The sequence below is a fragment of the Salmo salar genome, chromosome ssa08, assembly GCF_905237065.1.
Source record: "Salmo salar chromosome ssa08, Ssal_v3.1, whole genome shotgun sequence".
Classification (NCBI taxonomy): domain Eukaryota; kingdom Metazoa; phylum Chordata; class Actinopteri; order Salmoniformes; family Salmonidae; genus Salmo; species Salmo salar.
This window is the reverse complement of record NC_059449.1, coordinates 1,758,660-1,767,714: the sequence shown is the minus strand read 5'-3', so window position 1 is coordinate 1,767,714 and position 9,055 is coordinate 1,758,660.

The window sequence follows — 9,055 nt, the reverse complement described above, 5'->3', positions numbered from 1 at the left end:
ATCTATACCGAGTATGTCCACATCCCAGTCAGATCATTTTATTGGTAAACTACACGGTAATGTAAAAGTTGTATTTTTTTGTGATCCAATATGTAATATAGCACACTTATCATCATTTGGTTTTAATCCAGAGAGGTTATAAAATGTATCTAGATCCTCTGAGGCTGTGGAGGGATTCTAATTGTGGATTTAAAAGAAAACATGAATCAGTGTACAATGACACCTTTTTTTAAGCCCTGGATCTCTAAACCCTTAATATTATTGTTGGATCTGATTTTAACAGCTAACATTTCGATGGCAATAATAAATAGATATGCCAATAGTGGACAACCTTGTTTTACTCCAATTGACAGTTTAAAACTTTGAGATGTTGCAATTATTTACTATTTTACACCTACAGTAGGGTTACTATACATAACTTTAACCCATTTTAAAAGAGATTCTCAAATTGAAATATTCCAGGCATTTATATACAGTTGAAGTCGAAAGTTTACGTACACTTAGGTTGGAGTCATTCAAACTCGTTTTTCAACCACTCCACAAATTTCTTGTTAACAAACTATAGTTTTGACAAGTCGGTTCGGACATCTACTTTGTGCATGACACAAGTAATTTTTCCAACAATTGTTTACAGACAGATTATTTCACTGTATCACATTTCCAGTCGGTCAAAAGTTGACATACACTAAGTTGACTGTGCCTTTAAACAACTTGGAAAAGTCCATACAACTTTGTCATGGCTTTAGAAATTTCTGACAGGCTAATTGACATCATTTGAGTCAATTGCAGGTGTACCTGTGGATGTATTTCAAGGCCTATCTTCAAACTCAGTGCCTCTTTGCTTAAAATTATGGGAAAATCAAAAGAAATCAGCCAAGACCTCAGAAAAAAAAAACTTATTGTCCTCCACAAGTTTGGTTCATCCTTGGGAGCAATTTTCAAATGCCTGAAGGTACCACATTCATCTGTACAAACAATAGTACGCAAGTATAAATACCATGGGACCACACAGCCGTCATACCGCTCAGGAAGGAGATCCGTTCTGTCTCCTAGAGATAAAAGTACTTTGGTGCGAAAAGTGCAAATCAATCCCAGAACAACAGCAAAGGACCTTGTGAAGATGCTGGAGGAAACAGGTACAAACGCATCTATATCCACAGTAAAATGAGTCCTATATCGATATAACCTGAAAGGCCGCTCAGCAAGGAAGAAGCCACTGCTCCAAAACCGCCATAAAAAAAAGCCAGACTACAGTTTGTAACTGCACATGGGGACAAAGATCGTACTTTTTGGAGAAATATCCTCTGGTCTCATGAAACAAAAATAGAACTGTTTGGCCATAATGACCATCGTTATGTTTGGAGGAAAAGGGGGAGGCTTGCAAGCCGAAGAACACCATCCCAACCGTGAAGCACGGGAGTGGCAGCATCATGAGGGGGTGCTTTGCTGCAGAAGGGACTGGTGCACTTTACAAAATAGATGGCTTCATGAGGAGGGAAAATTGTGGATATATTGAAGCAACATCTCAAGACATCAGTCAGGAAGTTAAAGCTTGGTCGCAAATGGGTCTTCCAAATGGACAATGACCCCAAGCATACTTCCAAAGTTGTGGCAAAATGGCTGAAGGACAACAAAGTCAAGGTATTGGAGTGGCCATCACAAAGCCCTGACCTCAAGCCTACAGAAAATTTGTGGGGAGAACTGAAAAGGCGTGTGTGAGCAAGGAGGCCTACAAACCTGACTCAGTTACACCAGCTCTGTCAGGAGGAATGGGACAAAATTCACCCAACTTATTGTGGGAAGCTTGTGGAAGGCTACGCGAAACGTTTGACCCAAGTTAAACAATTTTAAAGGCAACGATTAAATACTTATTGAGTGTATGTAAACTTCTGACCCACTGGGAATGTGATGAAAGAAAATAAAAGCTGAAATAAATCATTCTCTCTGCTATTATTCTGACATTTCACATTCTTAAAATAAAGTGGTGATTCTAACTGACCTAAGACAGGGAATTTTTACTAAGATGTCAGGAATTGTGAAAACTGAGATTAAATGTATTTGGCTAAGGTGTATGATGTAAACTTCTGACTTCAACTGTATCAACTCCAGTCGTACTTTAGCAAAGGCCTTTTCAAAGTCAGCTATGAATACCAGGCCAGGTTTCCCAGATATTCCATAGTGTTCTATTGTTTCCAGTACTTGCTTTATATTATCTCCAGTGTACGGTCCATGTAAAAAAAAAAAAATGTCTGATTTAGGATGAATATTATCTGACAAAACCTTTTTAATTCTATGCGCTAAGCATTTAGGTAGAATTTTTGCATCACAACACTGAAGTGTAAGAGGCCTCCATTTTTTTCAATGGACTGGATCTCAACCACACACACGCACACACACACACCTTGGATCCTGTTTCAGTATTAATGAAATCAGACTTGTTGAGTGTCTGATAATCTACCATTTATATATTAGTGGTTAAAACGTGCTAATAACGGTCCTCTGAGTATATCAAAAAACTTTTGTATACCTCCACTGGTATGCAATTATTACATTTGAATTGGAATAGTAACAGAAATGCAATTTGAATGAAAGGAATTAGAATTGAATTCAGTAAAATTCTATGAAATTCAAATGCCTCTTCTATTATATATTAGGTGTAGTCTATACAGATATACATTAAACATCAACAATGTCGTTATATACATGCATATAAAAAATATTGTTGAAGCAATTGATTTTGAGGACAAACTCTTAAAATGAATGATCAAGGAAAACAAAACCTGTGTGTAAATATTCTAAGTTATTATATTTCATTAATATTTCATATTTCATTAAATTGTCCCTAGAATTTCTAAGCAAACGGCTGGAGGTAGGGCTTTCTCCTATAGAGCTCCATTTTTATGGAATGGTCTGCCTACCAATGTGAGAGACGCAGACTCAGTCTCAACCTTTAAGTCTTTACTGAAGACTTATCTCTTCAGTAGGTCCTATGATTAAGTATAGTCTGGCCCAGGAGTGTGAAGGTGAACGGAAAGGCTGGAGCAACGAACCGCCCTTGCTGTCTCTGCCTTGCCGGTTCCCCTCTTTCCACTGGGATTCTCTGCCTCTAACCCTTTTACAGAGGCTGAGTCACTGGCCTACTGGTGTTCTTCCATGCCGTCCATGGGAGGGGTGCGTCACTTGAGTGGGTTGAGTCACTGACGTGGTCTTCCTGTCTGGGTTGGCGCCCCCCCCCTTGGGTTGTGCCATGGCGGAGATCGTTGTGGGCTGTACTCGGCCTTGTCTTAGGACGGTAAGTTGGTGGTTGGAGACATCCCTCTAGTGGTGTGGGGGCTGTGCTTTGGCAAAGTGGGTGGGGTTATATCCTGCCTGTTTGGCCCTGTCCGGGGTATCATCGGATGGGGCCACAGTGTCTTCTGATCCCTCCTGTCTCAGCCTCCAGTATTTATGCTGCAGTAGTTTATGTGTCGGGGGCTAGGGTCAGTCTGTTACATCTGGAGTATTTCTCTTGTCTTATCCGGTGTCCTGTGTGTATTTAAATATGCTCTCTCTAATTCTCTCTTTCTCTCTTTCTGTCTTTCTCTCGGAGGACCTGAGCCCTAGGACCATGCCTCAGGACTACCTGGTATGACTCCTCCTTGCTGTCCCCAGTCCACCTGGCCGTGCTGCTGCTCCAGTTTCAACTGTTCTGCCTGCGGCTATGGAACCCTGACCTGTTCACCGGACGTGCTTGTTGCACCCTCGACAACTACTATGATTATTATTATTTGACCATGCTGGTCATTTATGAACATTTTAACATTTTAACATTTTGACCATGTTCTGTTATAATATCCACCCTGCACAGCCAGAAGAGGACTGGCCACCCCTCATAGCCTGGTTCCTCTCTAGGTTTCTTCCTAGGTTTTTGGCCTTTCTAGGGAGTTTTTCCTAGGGAGTTTTTCCTAGCCACCGTGCTTCTTTCACATGCTTTGCTTGCTGTTTGGGGTTTTAGGCTGGGTTTCTGTACAGCACTTTGAGAATATCAGCTGATGTACGAAGGGCTATATAAAAATAAATTTGAAATTTGATTAAATCACTTACATTTTGTTGAATATGAGAAGAATACTACATTTCCCTGAAGTTGACGCTGAGGCCTTCAAAAAGAAGCAAAACAAATGAAACGGTTGGTTTAAATATAATTGGCTATTCTAAGCACTAAGGTTAAAAGAGTATATGAATATTGTTTCCAGAGAAAAGTCTCATACTTTTTAGTAATTGGAAGTGTTACCTGTCAGACTCAATAAAACTCTCATGTTCCATGACTGAGAGGAATTTCTTTGAATTGCACCAAATTCAATTCTGAATTGATTTCTTATTCAACATGTCGGAGAGGCATGCTTGTTCTACAAAACATATTTCTATCTGAATGTTCCAAAACGTTGCGTCCTACTGAACACGCCCCAGGTGACTCGACTCGTGACTTGACCATTGGCATTGGTGACTCGGATTTGGACTCAAGCACAGGGGACTTGGGACTCGAGGTTTAGTTACTTGACCACATCACTGGCGAAACAGTCATTAGCTCCCATTCAAACTCATTAGCCCCCGTTCTACTTTTGGACATCAATGTGGCTGAAGTGTCTGTGGAACGTTGATAACAATGGCAATGACGCGACCAAGTGATGAAGGTGCAACCCATACTACTTTGCGGAACCATGTGGTGTGTCTCTCTGAAATGACAAACTTTTGAAACCTTTTTAAAACCCAAATACACTACAAGTTTGCATTTACAAGAAAATTCTCAACAACAAAAGATTGATGGAAAAAAATATCCTACCTCTGTATGTAGGCTAAATTAGGAATTAACATGGCTAAATAGTTGTTATATATTCTTATGTTTGTCATATTTCTGCTGTTGGGAAGAGAATAGGATGTTATGCAGAAAAATATGTTGGTAGCATTACTAGTTATTGTTTATGGCCCTCATAATAAATAATTACTTTTGGAGATTAAGTAGATTACATTTAGTTACATGTAACTGGATAATGAGGCAATACAAATGTGATGTGACTAAAATGAAGAGCATTTAGTTGACTAAAATGGCCTACTGTTTTTGTGATTTTGACAATAACTAGACTAAATCATTATTCAAATGAAAATAAAGTGTGACTACCCACTGGGCACACACTGTTTGAGTCAAAATTGTTTCCACGTCATTTCAATAAAAATAATTTGAACCAACATGGAATAGACGTTGAATTGACGTCTGTGCCCAGTGGGTAACACTTACTATTATTTTTGTCAAAATTACTAAGACCAGACAAATTCTAAAAACAGAGTACCAAAATTAAAACTAAAATATTTCATATTACTGATGACCGAGAGTTCTCCTAAACATCCACTGGGGGGCAGAGACGTGTGTGCAGTCTCGTTACAACTTCAGGATAGGCCAGAAAATTGTGACAAAGGGATTTATGGCTGATTTAAGATTATATCGATGTTCTGGTGAAAATGTATTGGTCGCGGGTGGTGACACAATGGCCGCAATGGCATTTATCTTAGAGAATATAAGGTGACTTCGGAAACTATTCATACCCCTTTAACATTTTGTTACATTACAGCCTTATTCTAAAATGTATGAAATAGTTTTTTCCTTCGTCAATCTACATACAATACCCCATACTGACAAAGCATAAACAGGTTTAGAAATGTTTGCTAATTTATAAAAATTATAAAATATGTAAATATTACATTTACATAAGTATTCAGACCCTTTAGTCAGTACTTTGTTGAAGCACCTTTGGCAGCAATTACAGCGTTGAGTCTTGGGTAAGGCGCTACAAGCTTGGCACACCTGTATTTGGGGTTTCTCCCATTCTCCCTGCAGATACTCACATGCTCTGTCAGGCTGGATAGGGATTGTTGCTGCGCAGCTATTTTCAGGTCTCTCCAGAGAAGTTCGATCGGGTTCAAGTTGGTGCTCTGGCTGGGCCACTCAAGGACATTCAGAGACTTGTCCTGAAGCAGCTCCTGGTTGTCTTGGCTGGGTGCTTAGGGTCGTTGTCCTGTTGGAAGGTGAACCTTCACCCAAATCTGAGGTCCTGAGCACTCTGGAGCAGGTTTTCATCAAGGATCTCTCTGTACTTTGCCAAGTTCATCTTTGCCTCGATCCTGACTAGTCTCCCAGTCCCTGCTGCTGAAAAACACCCCCACAATATGATGCTGCCACCACCATGCTTCACCATAGGGATGGTGCCAGGTTTCCTCCAGACGTGATGCTTCACATTCAATCTTGGTTTCATCAGACCAGAGAATCTTGTTTCTCATGGTCTGAGAGTCTTTAGGTGGCTTTTGGCAAACTCCAAGCGGGCTGTCATGTGCCTTTTACTGAGGAGTGGTTACCCTCTGGCCACTCTACCATAAAGGCCTGATTGGTGGAGTGCTACAAAGATTGTTGTCCTTCTGGAAGTTCTCCCATCTCCACAGAGGAACTAGATCTATGTCAGAGTGACCATTGGGTTCTTGGTCACCTGCCTGACCAAGGCCCTTCTCCCCCGATTGCTCAATTTGGCCAGGCGGCCAGCTCTAGGAAGGGTCTTGGTGGTTGCAAACAAATTCCATTTTAAGAATGATGGAGGCCACTGTTTTGGTACCCTTCCTCAGATCTGTGCCTCGACACAATCCTGTCTCTGCACTCTACGGACAATTCCTTCGACCTCATGGCTTGGTTTTTGCTCTGACATGCACTGTCAACTGTGGGACCTTATATAGGCAGGTGTGTGCCTGTTCCAAATCATGTCCAATCAATTGAATTTACCACAGGTGGACTCTAATCAAGTTGTAGAAACATCTCAAGGATGATCAATGGAAGCAGGGTGCACCTGAGCTCAATTTAAATGGATTAAACATAGGGATGCACGATATATTGGAATCGGACAATATTAGATAAAAATGCCAACATCAGCATCGGCCCGATGTCTAGTTTAACACCATTGTGCAAAACCGATGTCAAAGCTGATGTGCATACCTATATGATGTAATGATGCCACAAAAAATACAGCGCTACACAGAACAAAAGCAGAAAAATACTAAGCGCACACTTCCAACAACTAAACAAGTTCAAGTAGTGCAGTCGTTTGAAAGAGTAAGAACATTTCAGTGAGTCAACTCAAAGGTGAAATCCATTAACGCCAAGATAATGGAATTCATTGCCCTTGACAATCAACAGCTTTCGCCGACTGGTCGAGCACCTCAATCCCCAGTACACACTACCAAATAGGAGCTATTTTTCAGATGTTGCCCTACCAAAGTTACACAGTTTTGTTGAAAAGTACATCCATGAGCTACTTGCTATGGGCGTTTCTGCTATTAGCTTCACGACTGACGTTTGGACCAGCGATGTCAGCCCCATGAGCATGCTGAGTCTGACAGCACAGTGGGTCGATGAGAATTTCGTACTGAGGAAAGCCATATTGCATGCTCAAGAATGTGCTGGTTCTCATACTGCTGCTGCCATTTCAATGGCATTTGAGAACATGTTTGAAACTTGGAAACATGAACACACTCCTAGCTCCATTCGAACAACTGACTCGAGAAGTAAGCTCATCAACTGCGTCTGCAGCAGACGTGATACCCTCTGTCAAGGCATTGAAACGCCTGCTCAACAGAACTTCTGACACAGACCGTGGGGTTAAAACGTGCAAATGTACTCTACAAGAGGCTGTGAACAAGCTATTCGTGGCATTATTTCTGAGCCTCTTTACTGTGTCACCACCATGCTCAATGCTAGGTACAAGTACCGCTATTTCGATGCAGACAAGAAACAGGGTTTACGTTAAATGTTAGACACAGCTGGACAAGATGTAAACAGACACAGTGACAGTGCGCACTGAGGAAGGGAGGCCACTGACAGACCGACGCTAAAACATACATTCAAATGAATTAATTTGATATAATCGCCCAGTCCTAACTGAACTGTGCTGTCAATCTTGTGAAACAGACACCATGATTGGATCAGATTTGGATTGACCAAATTTGAACTACTTTTCAACGTCCAATGACGTCCGGTGTCAGTCGGTGCTCAGTGGGTACAGTAAATGGAAAGAGAGTGGGGATCATGGGTAGTTGTCCTTAAGAGCTGGGAGAGGTAATATTAAAGGCGTCCGTATACCTAGGCCTTTTCTCAATTGCATACTCCTCGCGTCCCCTCTCCTCTTCAAAACCCATTGGAGGAGAAGGTCAGAGGGGAGGAACCTATGGCTTTCTCATCCAATGGGTTTTGAGGAGACGAGAAGAGGACACTTGGAGTATGCAATTTAGAAAAGGCCATAGGCTGAGTTTGCTCCTAGCAGAACTCGGTTAGGCAAAGTGAACATCTGTGCTCGCATACTCTCTGAAGATCTTCGCTTGAAAAACGGATATGCAATATTACTGATTTGTCCCTCTAGAGCCACCATAGCAACAACATAGCCAGTCATAATACACTTCATGGCAAAATGCAAACTCAGCAAAAAAAGAAACGTCCCTTTTTCAGGACCCTGTCTTTCAAAGATAATTCGTAAAAATTCTAATAACTTCACAGATCTTCATTGTAAAGGGTTTAAACACTGTTTCCCATGCTTCCCATGGTTCAGTGAACCATAAACAATTAAGGAACATGCACCTGTGGAACGATGGTTAAGACACTAACAGCTTAGGCAATTGGTGTCACAGTTATGAAAACTTAGGACACTAAAGAGGCCTTTCTACTGATTCTGAAAAACATCAAAAGAAAGATACCCAAGGTCCCTGCTCATCTGCGTGAATGTGCCTTAGGCTGAATGGATGGACAGCTAATCATCCTCGCAGTGGCAGACCATGTGTAGCAACACCTGCACAGGATCGGTACATCCGAACATCACACCTGCGGGACAGGTACAGGATGGCAACAACAACTGAGTTACACCAGGAACGCACAATCTCTCCATCAGTGCTCAGACTGTCCGCAATAGGCTGAGAGAGGCTGGACTGAAAGCTTGTAGGCCTGTTGTAAGGCAGGTTCTCACCAGACATCATCCACAACAAACCCACCATC